This window comes from Dendrobates tinctorius, unplaced genomic scaffold (assembly GCF_039654945.1).
Source record: "Dendrobates tinctorius isolate UK_male_01 unplaced genomic scaffold, ASM3965494v1 ptg000163l, whole genome shotgun sequence".
Lineage (NCBI taxonomy): Eukaryota > Metazoa > Chordata > Amphibia > Anura > Dendrobatidae > Dendrobates > Dendrobates tinctorius.
In genome coordinates, this window is record NW_027361830.1 from 9958958 (window position 1) to 9981654 (window position 22697).

Consider the following 22697-nt stretch of genomic DNA (forward strand, 5'->3'; position numbering starts at 1 on the left):
GTCCTTCTCCTCTGCTTTTCACCCTCAGACCAATGGGCAGACGGAGAGAACAAACCAGACCTTGGAGTCGTATTTGAGATGTTTTATTTCCGCTGATCAGGATGATTGGGTTTCATTTTTGCCCTTGGCCAAATTTGCTTTAAATAATAGAGCTAGTTCTGCCACTTTGATGTCACCTTTTTTTTTGTAACTTCGGGTTTCAGCCTCGATTTTCTTCAGGGCAGGTGGAGCCTTCTGCCTGCCCAGGTGTTGACACTGTGGTGGAGAGAATGCACCAGATCTGGGACCAAGTGGTGGATAAGTTATCTCTCTCCCAGGAAAAGGCCCAGCGGTTTTCCAACCGACATAGGACCATTGGTCCCCAGTTTAAGGTTGGTGATCTGGTTTGGTTATCATCAAAAAATATCGCTATGAAGGTGGCTTCTCCTAAGTTTAAGCCTAGATTTATTGGACCTTACAAGATTTTGGAGATTATTAATCCTGTCTCTTTTCGTTTGGCTCTTCCTGTCACATTTAAAATTCATAATATGTTTCATAAGGCCTTGTTGAAGAGGTTTGTTGAACCAGTTGTTCCTGGGGTGGCACCTCTGGACCCTGCATTAGTTGAACGTAACATGGAATATGAGGTAGAGAAGATACTGGATTCCCATCTGGCTAGACGGAGACTCCAGTATTTGGTTAAGTGGAAGGGTTTTGGTCAGGAGGATAATTCCTGGGTCTCTGCCTCTGATATTCATGCCAAAAGATTGGTGCGTGCCTTTCATCGGGCTCACCCTGATCGCCCTGGTGGCGTGGATGAGGGTTCGGTGACCCCTCCTCAAGGGGGAGGTACTGTTGTAAGTTCATTTTCCCCTTCACCATTGAGGTCTGATGAACTCCCTCTTCTGGTGAAGGAAGGTAGTGAGGCTGATTACAAAGCACCTGAGCAGAATGATGATGACTGGGTGACTGGGATTGCTGACTGGATATAAGGCAGCTGACGCCCTTCTGCCTTGCGGGTGACTACTCTGAGGGATTCTTGGAGACCAGTCTGATTCCTGCCCCTCAAAAGCTAAGTTTTCTGCTCTACTTTTTGCATTTGTGTTTTGGTTTTGTTTTGCCTTGTTTTTCTGGAGTTCTGCCTTTCCCTGCTGGGTGAGCTGAATTCCTTTTTGCTCTGTCTTCAGATAATACCTGAGTACTGATATAGTCTTTTTGAAGCCTAGCGTCTTCAGGGCTTTTTTCCCTATCAGTCTGTTGGCTCTTGTTTTTGAGAGGGTTTTGGCGGATTGCAGACAGCAGCTTTTCTATTCTGTCCTATTTAGTTAGCTTGGGCCCCATCATTTGCTCAGCCTATCTTTCTATCTGTGTGAATGTTTTTTCATCTTGCTTCACCGTCATTATATGTTGAGGGTTGCCTATTGCTTTGGGGTCTGCTCTGGGGCAGTTTAGATTTCCCTTTCTGTCTTTAGGCTATGTAGTTCTCCGGCTGTGATCGAGGGGTCTAGGGCACCGTAGGAACCCCCCACGGCTACTGCTAGTTGTTGTTGTTAGGTTCAGGGGTCTGCAATCCGATAGCTGCCAACTTCTCTGGTTTTCTGGACTTAGCTAGTATTTCTGTTTTTGCCTCCTACGGTGACTCATTCATAACACACCTCTATACGGTGTGTGAAAAAATGAACGCTCTGTAACTGTGCAGAAAATCAGAATAAAAGTTTTTTTGCTTTTAAAAAAGCAATCTGCACAGCAGTGTGAACACCGCAATGCAGCTATCAGGTAGCCTTATGAGGTAGCCTAATAACCACCAGCGCTGCTGCACGCACAAAAATCCTCCCCTGTCACTGCACACTAACTGTATAGTTGAAATCGCTATCAGAAGAAACACAGTTTTTTTTTCTTTGTTGCCTAATGCTCTCCCTATTGAGAATCAGCAGCAGCAACCTCTCCCTATGCTAAGATCGGTAGAAGTAAAATGGCTGTCAACGGTCAGGGCTTTTAGAGCCACTGTGACGCCACACAAAGCAAGCCAATCACACGAATGCCCATCTCTAAGATGGTTGTGGCCATTGCCGATGTCATCACATTGCCCACAGTGTGCGTCCTTGATGATTGGCTGAGAAAAGGCGGTGGAAGCATCATGGGAAACGCGACTTTGGCGCGCGGGTCGGCGACCTCATGGCCGACCTCACGCTATGGTCGGGTTTTGGCGAAACCCGACTTTAGTGAAAGTCGGTGACTTATCAATTTGACCGACCCGTTTCTCTCAACCCTAGTGTAGAATCAAAGCTTATCTGTATTACAAAAAAAGCATTAAAAACACTGCTTAAAATCTGCACCCAAAATGCATAAAAAATACTGCAAAATGCAATCTTCAGAAAAGATTGTTATTGTGTTGTGTGATGCGCACACAGAAAACACACAGAAAAAAAGCAGTCAAAAAAGTGCAGCATTTATGGTACATGTGAACACAACCTCAGCGTTAAATTTTTATTACATTTTTTATGAGTTTAATGGAGATGTCTTTTTAATATGGGGACTAACAAAGCAAAATATACTGTATAAGAACAGCAAAAGAAAATTTTATTTCAATGTGATAATGTGTGTAAATAACCGACAATACATCGACAACCGACAATACATCAAATATTTAAACTCATACAGACATGCCATGTACATGTACTGTCAGGTGCAGGGTTTTGCAGCAGGCTCAGCAGCTGAGCCTGCTCTATGCGTGGTGGTTGTGTTTTACAGCTGATATTCACCTATATTAATGTAATCAGTTAACCTCAATGATGTTTAGCCCCTTAGATCTTGTTGTCAATAGCTATTGATCACCACTAGTGATCATTGCACTGATCCACCGATGATTGAGTTTGAGTTGAATTAACTGAAAATCACAGTTTCATGTGAATTCAAAGATTTTGAGATTCGATTTGCAGTGAACTCCTATTAAACCACAGGCAAAGCCCTAATAGGAGATTGTTTGAAGCACAGTACACTACAGAAGTATTTTATCGTATTTTAACAGTAATTAAAATATTGCAAGCACAGCAAATAAAAAGCATAAATAGTAAACATTAACAAAAATATATAAAAATATACATTCCTCCTTTTCCATCTTTTATTTAGAGAAATAAAGCAAAGATCATTTAAAAAAAATAAATATACAGCACGAGCATAAACATGTTCACAAGTTTAAAGTGAACAGAGCTGTTTATATTTCCTAGATAATAGTCGTGGCCCGTCATTGCTAGCCAGTTCAAGACGAGGCCATTTAACTTCATTCCTGACCAGGCACATTTTAGAGTATGTTTCCATAGTCAGGATTGGCTCAGTATTAGCTCAGGATTTGACGCGGGTAAAATCTGCATCAAATCTGCATCAGAGGTCACTGACAGGTCACTTGCGTTTTTTATGCATTTTTTTTTCATGTGGATTTGTATGCATTTTTTTGTAAGCTAAATAAAAATATATTATTTAACAAAAAAAAAGATTTGTGATGTCATTTCTGGTCCAACCTCCTCTTCAACAGTTGCCCAACCCACACTCCATTGCAATATTTTGCACTATAGGAGCAAAAAAGCGCAAATAGGGTCTTATCCGATGATAAAGTTATAAATGTAAATAGAATCTACTCACCTGCTCTAGGAGAGTTAAAGCACATAGAGTTAGTGATCAGCTGCTGCACGTTCAAGGGTCAAACAAGTGACCACCGACACAACAAATCCTATGGAAAAAAAAGAAGCTCCATAGGATTTGTTCACACTCCATTGCACATACAGATAGATAGATAGATAGATAGATAGATATGGGATAGATAGATAGATCTACCTGTCTATCTGTCTATAGATCTATCTGTAGATCTGTCTGTCTATCTATCTATAGATCTATCTGTAGATCTATCTATCTATCTATCTATCTATCTATCTATCTATCTATCTATCTATCCAAATAGAAAAACAAACTTGAGTAGATTTTGGGTGCAATACTTCCTGAGTAATGCGGTTGTCCAACGCAAAATATAGACGAAAAAAAATCAGGCAGCACTCCAGTTCAAGGAAAAATTGTGGACTACAAAAAAACGCATGCGCACGAAAGCGCATACAAACGCGTGCAAACGCTAGACCATGCGCCCCCATGTTAGACATAGGGGCGCATGGCGCATGCGCATGGACACACACGATACACTGTGCTAAAAAACGCTAATGTGAAACCAGCCTTAACACATAGTGGAGATGAGATTTCATGAAATCCCCTCCACTATGCTGTAACATCTGGACGCTGCGTGCTTGACGCTGCAGTTGTACGCAGCGTCAAACACGCAGCGTTTCCTTACCGTGGAAACATACCCTTAGGGTTTTTCATACATTTGGTTTATAGAGCTGTCATTTTTTTCTGACAGCTGGCTCCTCTCTCCTGTATCTACACAATTGAGTGTAGATGCTCTATTATGCCATAATGCTTTAGACCGTCACTGCAGAGTAGGAGTCGCACCTCTGGCATGTTTAGTCTATGGATGGTCCGGGAGCCCTGAACATCAAGATACTTGAATCAGCCCTGATTCACCCAACAGCCTGTATATTGTTTGTAGGAGCAGCTGGCAGAAAAGTGTTATAACTCTTATAAAATCAGATTTCAAGGGTGTGTGCACACGCTGCGGATTCTGCTGCGGATTCGCAGCGGTTTTGGTCCTGCGGATCCGCAGCAGTTTCTGCTGCGGTGTACAGTACCATAATATCCTATGGGAAATGGAAACCGCATTGCAGAATTGACATGTCAATTCTTTCTGCAGATTCCGCTGCAGTTTTCCATCTCCTCCATTGTAGAGGTGATAAACCACAGGGCAAAACCGCAGGCTAATCCGCAGATAAACCTCAGGAATCCGCGCGGATCAATCCCCAGCAGAATCCGCAGAGTGTGCACGTACCCCAAGGCTTCTTCACAATCTGAAACACTCGCTGAAATCTGTAAGACCTAGTTGTCTGTGGTTTGAAATTTATATATATAGGGGGATATTTATCAAGCTATATTTATTATGTGATTTAGACATTATTTGCCTGACAAGGGTGTGTGGCCCCACTTGAAAGTGGACTGGTCTGTCAGAGGAGTGCAGTCTAACATGCAACACTGTGCACCCAAACATGCAGTAAATTTTGTGCAAATTTCTGGTGCAAAGTGAGCCAACTAAGGTGCTGGAAACTTGGACTAGAAATGAGTTTTAGCAAACAGCATGTGTAACTATAAGAAATCTGATGGATTTTAAGACTGTCAATACTAAGATTGCACTGTCTAAGAATTTGACAATATTGATAAATATGCCACATTGAATTTAATATTGGAAAGTATGACTTCATTATCATTAATAAAAAAAATTGCATAAGATTTACATACATACATTCCAAAATATCTAGTGTACCTCTAAGCAGTTTTATGAGACTATGTTTGATTATTATTATTATATTTTTATAATTTTTATGCTCTGTAAGTAAATACTAACGGTACCCATTAAATGACTGCAGCAGTGAGTCTGAAACAAACATACAGTGCTTACTTTCTATGTAAAGGAATATTGAATGAATAAGTTTTGTTTTCTGAAATTTTAATATCGTTTCAAGACATTGACAATAAAGAATGAAAAAGTATTACAAAATTAATAATTTAAAATATGTACCGTATTTTTCGGATTATAAGACACACTTTTTTCCCCCAAACTTGGTGGGAAAATGGGGGTGCGTCTTATAATTCGACTATACCTTACCAGCCGCAGTGGAGCAGGGTCCCAGGGTTGCTGATGGAGGAGGCAAGAGTGAAGCGTTGCTGCAGGCTGGGATGAGGGGGTGTTTGGAGATGCAACACTGCAGGTGTTTGTGGTGTGGGGGCTCCGCCAATATTTTGTGAAAGGTTGGGACCCCGAACTTCCATGGATTACATTACGGTGGACTCTGGGAAAATGGCTGTTAGGGGTAGCGCATGCACAGGTGGAGATCTTGCCACCAAGATCTTGGGCGATGAGATCTCAGCGCCAAGATCTCCATCTGTGCATGCGCTATTTTTCCAGAGTCCACTGCAAAGTAAACCATGGAAGTACGAGGCTCCGGGCTTTCACAAAATGTCGGCGGAGCCTCCGCACCACCGAATACCCGCAGCGTTGCACATCCGAACATTCCTTTCTCCCAGATTGGGGTCAGCAGCATCAACCCACTCCTGCCTCCACCAGCAGAGACCCTGCTTCACTGCAACCACCACTCCTGGTAAGTAGAGTTGATCAAAACAGGTCGGTCAGATTCAAAAGTCGCCGACTTTTGCCAAAGTTGGGTTTCATGAAGCGAAACCCGACCACAGTGTGACGTCGGCCATGCGGTCGGCGACCCAAGCGCCAAAGTCGGCTTTCACCGAATGCTTGCAAGTGACTTTTTTCAGCCAATGACAGAAGCGGAGCGTAGCGTAGCGGGAGAGTAGCTGGAGTGGGAGTGGGAGTGGGAGAGAGAGGGAGAAGAGAGAGAGAAGAGAGAGATTTCGCCACCTCTAGAGTTAAAATTCATGCCAGATGTGTTTACAATCCTCAACTCACTGCCGACTTTTCTCCCCATTGACTTGCATTGGGTTTCATGTTTCCCGACTTTTCCCTATAGTCGGCCGATTTCGTTCGACTCGACTTTTGAGAAAGTCGAGTTTCATGAAACCCGACTCGACCCTAAAAAAGGCAAAGTCGCTCATCTCTACTGGTAAGCAATAAAACACATGGATTGTAAGAAGCACCACCGTTTTATTAAAAAAAATTTTTTTTTCCTATTTTTCTCCTCAAACTTTGGGGTGCATCTTATAATCTGGTGCATCTTATAAACCGCAAAATATGTTAAAATTAGAGCTCTTTCAGATGAGCGTATAAAAGAATGTGTGCTTTCTGTGTTTAAATAATCAGATGGCAAATGGACAGACCAAGGTTATTCCATAGATGAGACAAAGTAAGTTTTTCAGAGGAGACTCACCTATTCTAGTCCATAGGTGTGCAAAAAAGCAGATCCCATATAGCGGAAACTGTATTTAGTCTTGAATGTTTATTAAATGCTGATGAATAAAAACGAATGTCCTATGGATGTAAAAAAAAAATGGACGTATGGATAGTATAAAGATGACATACGGATGGAATAAGGATGAAAATAGTCTCTCTCTTCTGAATGAAACACAGACAGATTTTTCATATGGTCATCTAAACCGAACCTAAAACATATTGGATTATTACAGGGTATAACAAAATGATTAGTAAACGTCATTTAACCTACCACTGACTGATTATTGACCATGCTGAGTAGCATTGCATATGTTGAATAGGAAAAAACATACAAAAATATTGATATTGTCTAAATAAAAAATGCATACATCCATTTTTCTTTTTGTTTCAGTCATTTTTCCTTATTTGTAGGAAATCTCATTACACTAATGTTTCAAACTGAAAATTGGTCACAATGCAGTGATTACTCTTCATGAGAAATTCTACAAGTCAATAAATATCTCTTAATATATGAACAGGTCATGAAACTCTGCAAGTCTCTATGTAGCCACTTCCTTCCCTTGAATAACTTAGTTATCACACTTCTTGTTGACCACAGTAACTAAGATTAGTTGGTAGTGATGAGCGAGTAAACTAGTTACTCGGGTTTCCCCGAGCATGCTCGGGTAGCCTCCGTGTATTTTGGCGTGCTCGGAGATTTAGGTTTTGTCGCCTCAGCTGCATGATTTGCGGCTGCTAGACAGTCTGAATACAAGAGGTGATTGCCTAACAAACAGGAAACCCCCACATACCACTTACTACCAGTTTACCCTGTATAAGTGTACATTCAGAGATTGCTGTCATTCACTAATTACAACCAACCAGTTGACTTCTGATGCCAGTTTTTCTGAACCTTTTCCAGAAACCTATATAACAATCTGTTCAGCATGAACCAGAGGTGATGGAGCACCTCTCGACAGATAATGCATGGATCAGCAAGGAGAAGGACAGTATGGTGCGCAGGATGACAGACAAACAAGTGGAGCAGGTAGAACAGAATAAGAAAAGCTAGCTGTATAAATACACATGGGTGCATTAACTGTACAGGAAACAGACAGGGAAGCAGTTAATCACAGAAATGCAGTTTAGTATCTTCCAGCAGGACAATAGTTAAACACAGGAGTAATAATCAAATAAATGAAGTCTGGTATCTTCCAGCAGGGTAATGGTTAATAGCAGTGATGTATGCAAACTGAAATTTGTAGCGTGGAAATGGTTAAGCAGGAAAGCAAAGTGAGGTTTGCGCAAACTTGAGAATTGTTTGAAGTGATGCATTACCTTGATTTCAGAGGCCAAGTATAAACAGGACTGAAAACAGTTGCAAGAAGTTGATAACTTGCTAAAAGGTTGGTGTGGACTTCACCTAGTTAACTTGACTGACCTGAAAAATAATTCTGGTTGTAGCATGGAAATCAGGAAAAGATGAGGAGATGACATACACCCTGACTTGGATTGAGCCAAGGGAAGTATAAGCAATTCCTAACAAACTTGAGGCAACGCTGCCTAATAATATCCAAGCATCTGGTCTTTGCCAGATCTCGCCTTAAGAGCCTGTGGTGATTATTATATCAGTGGATTTTGCTGCATTATCTGAGAAACCTAGCGTGGATTACAACAATGGGAGGTAGCTATAGGAGAAGGGAGATAGGCTCGGTGCTTGTGTTGGGACAACTTAGTAACATGATTCATGACAACCAGACCTTACTATGGAAGAAAAAATCTAAAATGTTTTCTATCAGAAAATCGACAAAATATGCTGAGTGAATCTCCTCATAGCCAATTTTAGGCCAATGTCATGTCTCCCATTCTCTATTAAACCTCAAAACTTCAAAAGGCAAAATTCTCTACTCTTCAGTCCAACCACTTCTTCCATTGTTGTGACCAGCACTGACCTACAATAAACTAAATTCCACTTAGATGGCAAAGGTCACATACCTAATCTCAGCAGACGGCAGCACCAATTGCTACTGCACAGGAATTAGGCTACTTTCACATGTCCGTCGGTGGCATTCCGGCGCCATGCGGCAAAAGATGGAGTGCCGGATCCAGCCGTGAACGGAGGGACCGGAAGTATATGCGGCGCATCTTACGGCGCCTGACACGGCTATGTTGCAAAGGGGTCACCAGGGAAGAAAAGGATCCAGGAGCCGGTGAACGGGGTATGAAAAAGAGAGAGAACGTGGTATGAAAGAGAGAGAGAACAGGGTATGAAAGAGAGAGAGAGAACGGGGCATGAAAGAGAGAGAGAGAACGGGGTATGAAAGAGAGAGAGAGAACGGGGCATGAAAGAGAGAGAGAGAACGGGATATGAAAGAGAGAGAGAGAGACCGGGGTATGAGAGAGAGAGAACGGGTTAAAGAGAGAGAGAGAGATATCCGGGCATGTGCACAGGGTAAAACCGTGCATGCGGTGGCCGGATCAGGTAGAAGTCTGATCCGGCGGCCGGAATGTGCCATTGAGAAACATTGTCCCGCAGAGCCGGAAGGGCCGCATACGTCCATGTCCGGCTTTTTTCGCCGGACAAAAAAACGGTGCAGCACCCGTCCTGTCCGGCCGCCGGACAGAGGAATTCAGCCGGATCCGGTAAAAACCGGAACAAACGGAAGCACATGCGGCGCGATCCGGCGAGATCCGGCGCGATCCGGCGCATGTGCTTCTCAATGACAAAAAAACGCATCCGGCGGTAAAAAAAAACGGATCCGTTTTTTTACACACATGCCGGATTGTGCCTGACGGCACAAACCGGATGTGTGAAAGAGGCCTTAGTTGCATTCACTTCCCATTGGTGTCAAACCACTCTCTATCTTCTTCTCTATGATATCTTAGTCATTTAGTCCCCCTTTAGTCCACTAGAGTCTACACCACAGCAGATGGATCTTAGCATGCTCTAGGAATGGTCGCCTCCTCTATTACTTTATTTGGTTTTAATCCTATTTCGACTGCTATTCTTGCAGTCAGTGTCTTTTATAACCTTGCTGCAACAGAGCCACCTAGTCTACTGAGAATAGCATGCAGTACATACTGTACACATATCGAAATTTCCTGAATGCTGCAAAAACATTTAAATAATAAGTCAGTCTGTCTTAAATATAAAAACAGTCTCTGACAATTAAACATCAGTAGGCTTACAATTATTACCTTCTCACACTTCACCCGGCTAACCATAGCATCCTCAGCACTCCAAAGTTCAGCCACAAATTGAATACTGGAACTGCGCCCATCAGTTCCTGTGTTTCTGAGAAGTGTCTAGCACTACCTTCTAGTTTTATATTCAGCTTAACAATTGGTGACCGAGACAACCCATCTTTTTGGTGTGGACACAAGAGTTGACGTGTAGATTATCAAAATTTAATTTTGTTCCCCTGCCCTTATCTCATGCTTGCACTCGGGAAACACTCACATGGTTCATGTCTGACTAATCTTATTGACTACCACAGCGCCTTGCATATTCAAGCTTTTTATTGTTTCTTAACTTTGCCTGGTGCAGCAAAAAAAAAAAAGTAATATGTTTTGATTTCTGCTTTGGTAACAGTCTTTTACTCTTATGGAGCTGACTATGACACTTTAGCTGTTGTGAGTTCATTTTTCCCTTCACTATTGAGGTCTGATGAACTCCCTCCTCTGGTGAAGGAAGGTAGTGAGGCTGATTATCAGACACCTGGGCAGCTAGATGATGACTGGGTGGCTGGAATTGAGGACTGGATTTAAGGCTGCCGACGCCCTTCTTCCTGGCTGGTGATTTTCCTGCTGGATTCTTGGAGACCAGTCTGATTCCTGCATCTCAAAGCTAAGTTTTTCTGCTCTGCTTTGTACTCTTCAGTTTTTTTTTTTTGCCTTGTTTTTTGGGAGTTCTGCCATCCCCGGCCGGGGGTGAGCAGTATTCTATTTTTGTCTCTGATCTGTTGATCTTTTGCTCTGTCTTCAGAATATACCTGAGTGCTGATATAGTCTTTTGAAGCCTAGCGACTTCAGGGCCTGTTTTTCCTATCAGTCGGTTGGCTCATTTTTATAGGGTTTTTGCGGATGGCAGACAGCAGCTTTCCTATCCAGTCCTATGTAGTTAGCTTGGGAAAATCATTTGCTCAACCTATCTTCTATCTGTGTTAGTGTTTTCATCTTGCTTCACCGTCATTATATGTTGGGGCCTGCCTATTGCTTTGGGGTCTGCTCTGGGGCAGTTTAGTTTTTCCCCTTTCTGTCTTTAGGCTATATAGTTCTCCAGCTGTGATTGAGGGGTCTAGGGCACCGTAGGAACCCCCCATGGCTACTGCTAGTTGTTGTGGACAGGTTCAGGGGTCTGCAATCCGATAGCTGCCAACCTCTCTAGTTTTTCTGGACTTAGCTGGTATGGTATTTTGTTTTTTCCTCCTTCGGTGACTCATCATAACAGAATCACAAGCCTTACCGTAGATCCTAGGGTACTCAATAGCAGGAGAGAATTGTAAAAAAAAAAAGAAAAGAAAAAAAAAAGTGTCAGAATTTTTTTTTTTTCTGTGTGCATATTTTTTCCTCTATATCTCTGAGGCCATAGGGGGAATTTTTCTCTCATGGAGATGAAGCAATTGTTTGATCGTGTGGAGCAGCTCGCTGCTGAAGTGCGGGGAATTTCCACCTATCTTGCTCATTCACATGCTGCTGAACCAAAGATTCCCACTCCGGATGTGTTTTTTGGGGATCGGTCTAAATTCTTGAATTTAAAAAATAATTGTAAATTATTTTTTGCCTTGAAGCCTAACTCGTCGGGGAACTCCGCGCAACAGGTTAAAATTGTCATCTCTTTGCTGCGCGGCGATCCCCAGGATTGGGCGTTTTCTTTGAAACCTGATGATCCTATTCTGAATAATGTGAACACATTTTTTCAGGCCTTGGGGTTGTTGTATGATGAACCTAATGCTATTGATCAGGCTGAAAAGATCCTGTTGGCATTAAGCCAGGGTCGGGATTCGGCAGAGTTGTACTGTCAAAAATTCCAAAAGTGGGCGGTCCTTACTACCTGGAATGATAATGCCTTGGCAGCTCTCTTTCGGAAGGGTTTGTCAGAAACTGTAAAAGATACTATGGTGGGATTTCCTGTTCCCTCTGGTCTTGACGATTCTATGTCATTAGCCATTCAGGTGGATCGGCGTTTACGTGAACGCAAAACTACACGAGACATGTTGCCACCTGTTGAACAAATGTCTGAACCTATGCAATGTGATAGAGTTTTGTCTAGGGCGCAACGTCAGGAGTTCAGAAGGCGTAATAAGCTGTGTTTTTTTTGTGGAGATGCCTCGCATATTATTTCTGTCTGCCCTAAACGAGAGAAACGTTTTGCACACACGTTTTCTGTGGGTGGTGTTCAACCTAAGTTTCTTCTGGCAATTACTCTGATCTGCTCCCTGTCCACATTTTCCACCAAGGCTTTTGTGGATTCAGGAGCAGCTCTTAACCTGATGGACTTGGATTTTGCTAAACGTTGTGGATTTCCTATGACACCTCTGCAGACGCCTATCCCTTTGAGGGGTATTGATGCTACTCCTTTGGCAAAGAATAAACCTCAGTTTTTGACCCAGGTGGAAATGCGGGTCGCCCCAGACCATCAAGAAAATTGCAGATTTCTGGTGTTGCATAATTTGCATGATACCATTGTTCTGGGGTTTCCCTGGTTGCAAATCCATAATCCAGTTCTGGATTGGAAATCTTTGTCTGTGGTGAGTTGGGGTTGTCGGTGTGCCCTTAGTGATGCTCCTGTTTTCTCCACCTCTCCCCAGTCGCATGATGTTCCTGACTATTTGGCTGACTTTTATGATGTATTTAGTGAGAATGAGTCTGCGTCTTTGCCTCCTCATAGGAGTTATGACTGTGCAATTGAGCTGAACCCGGGGTGTAAATTCCCCAAGGGTCGGCTTTTCAATTTATCTGTACCCGAGCACGAGGCTATGCGATCCTATATTAAGGAGGCATTGGAGAAGGGTCATATTAGACCATCCTCTTCACCCTTAGGTGCTGGGTTTTTTTTCGTGGCTAAAAAGGATGGTTCATTAAGGCCTTGTATTGACTATCGTGCCCTCAACAAAATTACTGTTAAATATCAGTATCCGTTACCCCTGATTTCTGATCTGTTCTCCAGAGTTAAAGGTGCTTGCTGGTTTACCAAGCTTGACCTCAGGGGGGCGTATAATCTTATTCGCATTAAGCATGAGGATGAATGGAAGACGGCGTTTAATACTCCGGAGGGACATTTTGAGTACCTGGTGATGCCTTTTGGGCTCACTAATGCCCCTTCTGTCTTCCAGTGCTTCATGAACGATATATTCCGAGACTTTGTGGATACATTTTTGATTATCTATCTGGATGCTATTTTCATCTTCTCCAAGAATTGGGACACTCATGTGGAACATGTTCGGACTGTGTTCCGGATTTTGAGGGAGAATTCCCTGTATGTCAAGGGATCGAAATGCCTTTTTGGGGTACAGAGGATTTCATTTTTGGGATTTATTTTGTCTCCGTCAACTATTGAAATGGACCCGGCCAAGGTACAGGCCATTTATGATTGGGTTCAGCCCACTTCTTTGAAGGCCCTCCAGAAGTTTTTGGGTTTTGCTAATTTTTATCGGAAATTTATAGCTAATTTTTCTGGTATTGCCAAGCCATTGACGGATTTGACTAGGAAGAGTGCTGATGTGCTGAATTGGTCTCCGGAGGCTGTTTCTTCCTTTCAGGAGCTGAAGCGAAGATTCACTTCTGCTCCGGTTTTGCAGCAACCTGATGTCTCACTCCCGTTTCAGGTGGAGGTGGACGCTTCTGAGATTGGTGCAGGAGCGGTGTTGTCCCAAAAAGATCCTGTGACATCTAAAATGAATCCTTGTGCTTTCTTTTCCCGAAAGTTCTCTCCATCTGAACGTAACTATGATGTGGGGAATCGGGAACTGTTGGCCATGAAATGGGCATTTGAGGAGTGGAGACATTGGTTGGAGTGAGCCAAACACCAAGTCGTGGTCCTTACTCACCACAAGAATTTGATTTACCTGGAGTCGGCCAAGCACTTGAATCCTAGACAGGCTAGGTGGGCCTTGTTTTTCACACGTTTTGATTTTGTGGTCTCTTTTCTTCCGGGCACTAAGAATGTCAAGGCAGACGCCCTCTCTAGGAGTTTCCTTGCTGATTCTCCTGTTGTGACTAAGCCTGCTACCATCTTAGGCGAGGGGGTAGTTCTTTCTGCCATCTCGCCCGATTTGAGATGTGCTCTGGAAGAGTTTCAGGAGGACAAACCTGAGCGTTGTCCAGTGGAAAGTTGTATGTTCCTGACCAGTGGAGGAAGAGAGTGATGTCTGAAGTTCATTGCTCTGCATTGGCTGGTCATCCAGGTAATTTTTGTACTAGAGATCTGGTGAGTCGGTCTTTTTGGTGGCCCGCCTTGTCTCATGATGTCAGGAATTTTGTGCAGTCCTGTGGGACTTGCTCCCGGTCTAAACCTTGTTCTCGCTCTAGTGGCTTGTTGATGCCTTTGCCGGTGCCCAGGAGGCCATGGACCCATATTTCAATGGATTTTATCTCTGATATGCCTGTCTCTCAGAGAATGACTGTTATTTGGGTGATTTGTGATAGATTCTCTAAGATGGTCCATCTTGTACCACTCCCTAAGTTGCCATCTTCCTCTGAGTTGGTGCCCTTGTTTTTGCAACAGGTGGTTCGCTTGCACGGGATTCCTGAGAACATTGTATCTGACAGAGGAGTTCAGTTTGTGTCTAGATTTTGGAGGACTTTCTGTTCCAAGCTGGGAATTCAGTTGTCCTTCTCCTCTTCGTTTCACCCTCAGACCAATGGGCAGACGGAGAGAACAAACTAGACTTTGGAGTCGTATTTGAGATGTTTTATTTCTGCCGATCAGGATGATTGGGTTTCATTTTTGCCCTTGGCCGAATTTGCTTTAAATAATAGAGCTAGTTCTGCCACTTTGATGTCACCTTTTTTTTGTAACTTTGGTTTTCACCCTCGATTTTCTTCAGGGCAGGTGGAGCCTTCTGTCTGCCCAGGTGTTGACACTGTGGTGGAGAGAATGCACCAGATCTGGGACCAAGAAGTGGATAAGTTGTCTCTCTCCCAGGAAAAGGCCCAGCGGTTTTCCAACCGGCGTAGGACCGTTGGTCCCCAGTTTAAGGTGGGTGATCTGGTTTGGTTGTCATCAAAAAATATCGCTATGAAGGTGGCTTCTCCTAAGTTTAAGCCTAGATTTATTGGACCTTACAAGATTTTGGAGATTATTAATCTGGTCTCTTTTCGGTTGGCTCTTCCTGTCACATTTAAAATTCATTATGTGTTTCATAAGTCCTTGTTGAAGAGGTTTGTTGAACCAGTAGTTCCTGTGGTGGCACCTCCTGACCCTATATTGGTTGAAGGTAACATGGAATATGAGGTAGAGAAGATACTGGATTCCCGTCGGGCTAGACGGAGACTCCAGTATTTGGTTAAGTGGAAGGGTTATGGTCAGGAGGATAATTCCTGGGTCTCTGCCTCTGATATTCATGCCGAAAGAATGGTGCATGCCTTTCATCGGGCTCACCCGGATCACCCTGGTGGCATGGATGAGGGTTCGTGACCCCTCCTCAAGGGGGAGGTACTGTTGTGAGTTCATTTTTCCCTTCACTATTGAGGTCTGATGAACTCCCTCCTCTGGTGAAGGAAGGTAGTGAGGCTGATTATCAGACACCTGGGCAGCTAGATGATGACTGGGTGGCTGGATTTGAGGACTGGATATAAGGCAGCCGACGCCCTTCTTCCTGGCTGGTGATTTTCCTGCTGGATTCTTGGAGACCAGTCTGATTCCTGCATCTCAAAGCTAAGTTTTTCTGCTTTGCTTTGTGCTCTTCAGTTTTTTTTTTTTGCCTTGTTTTTTGGGAGTTCTGCCATCCCCGGCCGGGGGTGAGCTGTATTTCATTTTTGTCTCTGATCTGTTGATCTTTTGCTCTGTCTTCAGAATATACCTGAGTGCTGATATAGTCTTTTGAAGCCTAGCGACTTCAGGGCCTGTTTTTCCTATCAGTCGGTTGGCTCATTTTTATAGGGTTTTTGCGGATGGCAGACAGCAGCTTTCCTATCCTGTCCTATGTAGTTAGCTTGGGCCCCATCATTTGCTCAACCTATCTTTCTATCTGTGTTAGTGTTTTCATCTTGCTTCACCGTCATTATATGTTGGGGGCTGCCTATTGCTTTGGGGTCTGCTCTGGGGCAGTTTAGTTTTTCCCCTTTCTGTCTTTAGGCTATATAGTTCTCCGGCTGTGATCGAGGGGTCTAGGGCACCGTAGGAACCCCCCACGGCTACTGCTAGTTGTTGTGGATAGGTTCAGGGGTCTGCAATCCGATAGCTGCCAACCTCTCTGGTTTTTCTGGACTTAGCTGGTATTTTGTTTTTTCCTCCTTCGGTGACTCATCATAACATTTAGCATTCATTTTTGTCATGGTAGAAATGCTGAATATTTGCTATGGAGTATTGGAGGAAATCCACGCAAACACGGAGAGAACATACAAACTTCCTGCAGATATTGTCCTTGGAGGGATTTAGATCCAGGACCCCAGCGCTGCAAGGCTGCAATGCTAACCACTGAGCAACCGTGCTGCTCAGATTGTTATTACCTTTTTCCAAGGAAATACAGTCATATGTAAAAGTTTGGGCACCCCTATTAATGTTAACCTTTTTTCTTTATAACAATTTTGGTTTTTGCAACAGCTATTTCAGTTTCATATATCTAATAACTGATGGACTCAGTTATATTTCTGGATTCAAATGAGGTTTATTGTACTAACAGAAAATGTGCAATCTGCATTTTAACAAAATTTGACCGGTGCAAAAGTATGGGCACCTCAACATAAAAGTGACATTAATATTTCGTAGATCCTCCTTTTGCAAAAATAACAGCCTCTAGTCGCTTCCTGTAGCTATTAATGAGTTCCTGGATCCTGGATGAAGGTATTTGTGACCTTTCCTGTTTACAAAACAATTCCAGTTCAGTTAAGTTTGATGGTCGCCGAGCATGGACAGCCCGCTTCAAATTATCCCACAGATGTTCAATGATATTCAGGTCTGGGGACTGGGATGGCCATTCCAGAACACTGTAATTGTTCCTCTGCATGAATGCCTGAGTAGATTTGGAGCGGTGTTTTGGATCATTGTCTTGCTGAAATATCCATCCCCTGCGTAACTTCAACTTCGTTACATTATTTGTCAAGAATCTGCTGATACTGAGTTGAATCCATGCGACCCTCAACTTTAACAAGATTCCCGGTGCCAGCATTGGCCACACAGCCCCAAAGCATGATGGAACCTCCACCAAATTTTACTGTGGGTAGCAAGTGTTTTTCTTGGAATACTGTGTTTTTTAGCCTCCATGCATAACGCCTTTTTGTATGACCAAACAACTCAATCTTTGTTTCATCAGTCCACAGGACCTTCTTCCAAAATGTAACTGGCTTGTCCAAATGTGCTTTTGCATACCTCAGGCGACTCTGTTTGTGGCGTGCTTGCAGAAACGGCTTCTTTCACATCACTCTCCCATACAGCTTCTCCTTGTGCAAAGTGCGCTGTATTGTTGACCAATGCACAGTGCCACCATCTGCAGCAAAATGATGCTGCAGGTCTTTGGAGGTGGTCTGTGGATTGTCCTTGACTGTTCTCACCATTCTTCTTCTCTGCCTTTCTGATATTTTTCTTGGCTTGCCACTTCTGGGCTTAACAAGAACTGTACCTGTGTTCTTCCATTTCCTTACTATGTTCCTCACAGTGGAAACTGACAGGTCAAATCTCTGAGACAACTTTTTGTATCCTTCCCCTGAAAAGCTATGTTGAATAATCTGTGTTTTCAGATCATTTGAGAGTTGTTTTGAGAAGCCCATGATGCCACTCTTCATAGGAGAATCAAATAGGAGAACTACTTGCAAGTGGCCACCTTAAATACCTTTTCTCATGATTTGATACACCTGGCTATGAAGTTCAAAGCTCAATGAGGTTACAAAACCAATTTAGTGCTTCAGGAAGTCAGTAAAAAGTAGTTAGGAGTGTTCAAATCAAGAAAATGATAAGGGTGCCCATACTTTTGCACCGGTCAAATTTTGTTTAAATGCAGATTGCACATTTTCTGTTAGTACAATAAACCTCATTTGAATCCAGAAATATAACTGAGTCCATCAGTTATTAGATATATGAAACTGAAATAGCTGTTGCAAAAAACAAAATTGTTATAAAGAAAAAAGTTTAACATTAATAGGGGTGCCCAAACTTTTACATATGACTGTATATCTTCTGTTTTTACCACAACAAACTTTACGAATTCTCTTCTCTAAAAGCTTGGTTGCAATTTTTCAAGTTGTTCTTCTGTATAGTCAGAGTCAGCTTGATCAATGGACTGCTGGTATTAAACCACGTCACAATTTCTTTCACTTGGGTAACATGTACTCTGTACTGTTTACAACTATTAAGTGTATCTGCTTGATGTCTGCCTCATCCAGATAACCCAGGCAGTCCCTCCTGGACCCAAATTAGTGCTTTCATTATGGGTCCTCAGAGATAACCTGTGTCTTGTGCCCATGTAGGTCAGAACAGTTGTGATACCAGAGCAGAACATTGAAGTTTCACAGTTGTTGTCTGTCACTTTCCATTACTGTAGCTGATTGATTAATTTCTAAATTCTTCAGTAAGACGTCTTCAAGGGTGACTGCTGTAAAAAGTAACGTTTATGTACCCTGGATTGCTGCAGAAGCAAAGTCACCATTTGATAGGGAGCCATGAAATTGACACTTAATTAGCTCCCTGCAAACGCTGTCCTGATTTTGTTATTAAGCTAATTTCACATTGGCCTTGGAACCTCTGTCAATGAGGTCTGTCTGGCACAGATGGTGTTCATCATGTGATGGATCTGTCCTTGACATACTGAAATTCAAGATGTCTATAATAATTCAGTCTTTTGGTAGGACTTCTGCTTCATCTGGGTCCTGCTTAGGTGGCTTGTCCCATAGACTCTCCTGGAGCTTCTCTCCTCAACTGATAGTGGCTAAAAATTCTTCCAGATCCCTATGTCTAGAGTGAAATCTTCATATAATGAAGATGTTGGATAATACTGTCTATAGTATCTTGTCCATCCATCTGCAGCAGTACTAACATATTTTGCGCATTTTCCTCTCATGTACTGTGTCAGTTCTACTTGGTGCACATACTGAAATGGTACCATCCTGCACTCACTCTCCCAGTCTGTTAACTGGAGCACAAGTAGCATGGCCTTGATGCTTAAAGCATTGGTTACTGGTGGTATTTGGATGTGCTACATTTTAGTTGTCCTGCTAAGGCTATGTAATCTCCTGTCCCATCATTTATATGAACATAACATACTGTAGCACTGAGCTCCAAAACCATAAAAGTCACCAGCACTTGACAACAGTTTCTCAAGGGCCACAAAACCACTCCATGACCTGGAGAGATGGTGAGTGAACACTTAGCTATTTTAAATTATTTTTAATCTTCTGGTGCAGATGAATTACATCCTAGAGTATTGAGTTAGCAAAGGAAATTACAGAACCTCTAGCCAGAATCTTTGAAAAATCCGGGAAAACATGAGATGTCCCAGAAGATTGGAGAAGGGCAAATGTTGTCCCTATCTTCAAAAAAGGAAAGAAGATGGAGCCAGGAAATTACAGGCCGGTGAGCCTTACTTCTATATGAGGAAAAATCTTTAAAAAAATTATCAAGCCGCATATATGTAAGTACTTAGATAAGAATACAGTAATTAACCAGAGCCAGCATGGGTTTTTACCAAACAAGTCATGCCAGACTAATTTAATTTCCTTCTATGATGGAATCACTGACTGGGTGGATCAGGGAAATGCAGTAGATATGGTATGTCTCAACTTCAGAAAATCATTTCATAAAGTATCTTATACTATTCTTATTGAAAAAATGACCAAGTATGGGATATACAAGGCTACGATTAGGTGGATTCATAACTGGCTCAGTGATCATTGTTACTGCTACCGTGCCTGCTGCTGCTGTGCCTGTCGCAGCCTGTCATTCCTCTGTCTGGTCCGCTGCTGCCTGCTCTTCTTCTCCTGCAAATAGCTCCTCTGTGTTACACTGCTCTGTCTGCATCCTATATGCCCATTCTCCTGTGCGCTGCTCTGGCAGTATATACCTATTTCCTCTAACACTCTCTCTCCGCAGTTATCTCCCGATTCAGCTCTCCTGTACTGGCGTCCTCCTCCAGTGTTCCTCCTGGGTCCGTCCATCCTCCCTGGATCCATACCTGTCTCCTGCACACTTGTGTCCACCGTTCTCCCACGGTCTCTTCCTGTATCACTCCCCATTCACTGGGGGAGTGATGCCACCCCTCTCGGCTGTATTGGGGTCGGTCTTCATTAGGTCAGCTCGCCCAGAGGTAGGTCTGTTCCACGGTCCAGATGGTCCACTCTAGTACTCACCTCACTGAGGCATCACTATCGTACTCAAAGAGTGGTAATAAATGGTTACACATCCAATTGGAAAAATGTTTCAAGAGGTGTACCACAAGGCTCTATTCTGGCCCTGTGTTGTTCAACATTTTTATAAATGATCTACATAAGCTAACTGAAGGTAAACTAATCAAATTTGCAGACAATGCAAAGCTAGGACGGATAGCTAACACTAGAGAAGACAGAGAAAGGATTCAGAAGGATCTAGATAATCTTGAACAACGGGCAGTGACTAATAGAATGGTATTTAACAGGGAGAAATGCAAGATTCTACATCTTGGCAAGAAAAACAAAAACTATATCTATAGAATGGGAAGAATAGAACTAAGCAACAGCAAGCATGAAAAAGACTTGGGTATACTTGCAGATCACAGACTGAACACGAGTCAACAGTGTGATGAAGCAGCAAAAAAGGCAAACACAGTTCTGGGATGTATTAAGAGAAGCAAAGAGTCTAGATCACGTGAAGTAATTATCCCCCTCTACTTCTCCTTGGTCAAGCCTCATCTGGAATACTCTGTACCACATTCTGAAAAAGACATTGAAAAACTGGAGTAAGTTCAGATAAGAGCTACCAGGTTGGTAAGCGGACTGCAAAGTATGTCCTATGAGGAACAGTTAAATTATCTGGGAATGATTAGCTTGCAAAAGACTAAGAGGAGGCTTAATAGCTGCCTGCAAATATCTGAAGGGGTCTCACAGTGAAGAGGGATCATCCTTATTCTCATTTACGCATTGACACATGAGAAGCAATGGAATGAAACTGAAAGGGAGAAGATACAGATTAGATATTAGAAAAAATTATTTTTGACAGTGATGGTGATCAATGGGTGGAACAGGCTGCCATGAGAGGTGGTGAGTTCTTTTTCAATGGAAGTCTTCAAAGGCAGGACAGACATCTGTCTGAGATGGTTTAGTGAATCCTACAGTGAGCAGGGGGTTGGACATGATGACCCTGGAGGTCCCTTCCAACTAGCGTTCAATGATTCACAATAACGTGCTCATTATGCTGCATGCTTGGAGGAATTGCTAATTACGCATTCTATAAATTGCTACCAACTTTTTAAATGGCAATTTATCCGGCAGTTAGTTAGACATTGCAGTTTTAGGTCCTCTAACAAGAACCATATGTTACTGCCCCTTGTAGGGGTGCGGTGCTTCACTCAGACCAATTCCACCCATTTGCTTTGTTACAAAACACAGAAACATGAAACCACTAATAGAATAGTGAGGTTCCCAGCAGGTCACTGGGCACAGTGGATGTTAGGGCTACTTTGTGTAGGTGAAGGGAGAGTGGGAAGTGTAACTACTTTCTCTGACTCCTCTGTAACAGGCAGAGACATTAGAAACTCCCCTTCCTCTCCCTACTCAGCAGCGTGACAAGAAGGGAGCAGCCCAGACACAATATAACGCAGTGCTGGGACCAGGACTCTGCTCATCACAGGGACCAGGACTCTGCTCATCACAGGGACCAGGCTTCCCAGCACCAGGTGAGTGGCTCAACCTATGTGGCTTGCTGGCACTGCCAGTGAGACTGCTGGTAGCTGAGGTCTGTCTGGCTTCTTTATATGTAGTGATTGGCAGTGATTCAGTCCAGGCTCCTGGATGTCCTCACCATCCTGGGTGACAGCTCAAGAGTGCTCATATTATGGGCATAGCTTGTAGGGTATTCCATGCCCCCTTGCATGCTGTGTAGATAGCAGAGTCCTTTGCTGAGGCTGACTCTGCTGCATTGTCATGAATGGATACAATGTTGTTGTGTGTTGCAGCATGCCATGTAGCAGGGAGCTGTGTATAAACAACATGTAGCCAGTGTGAATGTGCGTCTATGTGTTTATTATCCATCCATACCATGCCAATCTGAGATGGGTGGCAGCCACGCTATGTTAGAGCTCAGCACTGATTTACTTTGTCACCAGTAAAAGGCTGTTATGATTGGGTTTGCTGCCTGTCTATGATTCAGTGCTGGCAGAACAAAGCCCTGTGCTGCTTCCTACTTGTGCCTGCAGAACACTGAGCACAGGCAGCTGATGGCATTCTGCAGGAGCTGTGGGGCATCAGACCACAGGAAGGTCCAGGTAATGTCCACTGGTGATCACTGGGGAGCATGGCAGACACAGCAGACTCTCTGTGGGACAGATACATGGTGTGCTGCTGCAGCATTCCAGCCTCTGTGCAGAAACAAAGGGGACCTGCT

At 43.2% G+C, this 22697-nt stretch overlaps 1 protein-coding gene across 3 annotated transcripts in view; it reads left to right on the forward strand.

Annotated features, from left to right (window-relative positions):
• Window positions 1-21659: 21659 nt before the first annotated feature.
• The window catches only part of RNF152 (ring finger protein 152), a 55818-nt gene continuing 54780 nt past the window's right edge, over window positions 21660-22697 (forward strand). Inside the window, exon 1 of one of the 3 annotated variants that reach the window (XM_073550195.1) lies at window positions 21660-21990. The gene's annotated coding sequence lies outside the window, so the exon portion shown is untranslated. Of the gene's footprint in view, window positions 21991-22451; window positions 22579-22697 lie in introns of those variants that run through there. The other 2 variants (XM_073550193.1, XM_073550194.1) reach the window with 2 other exon arrangements.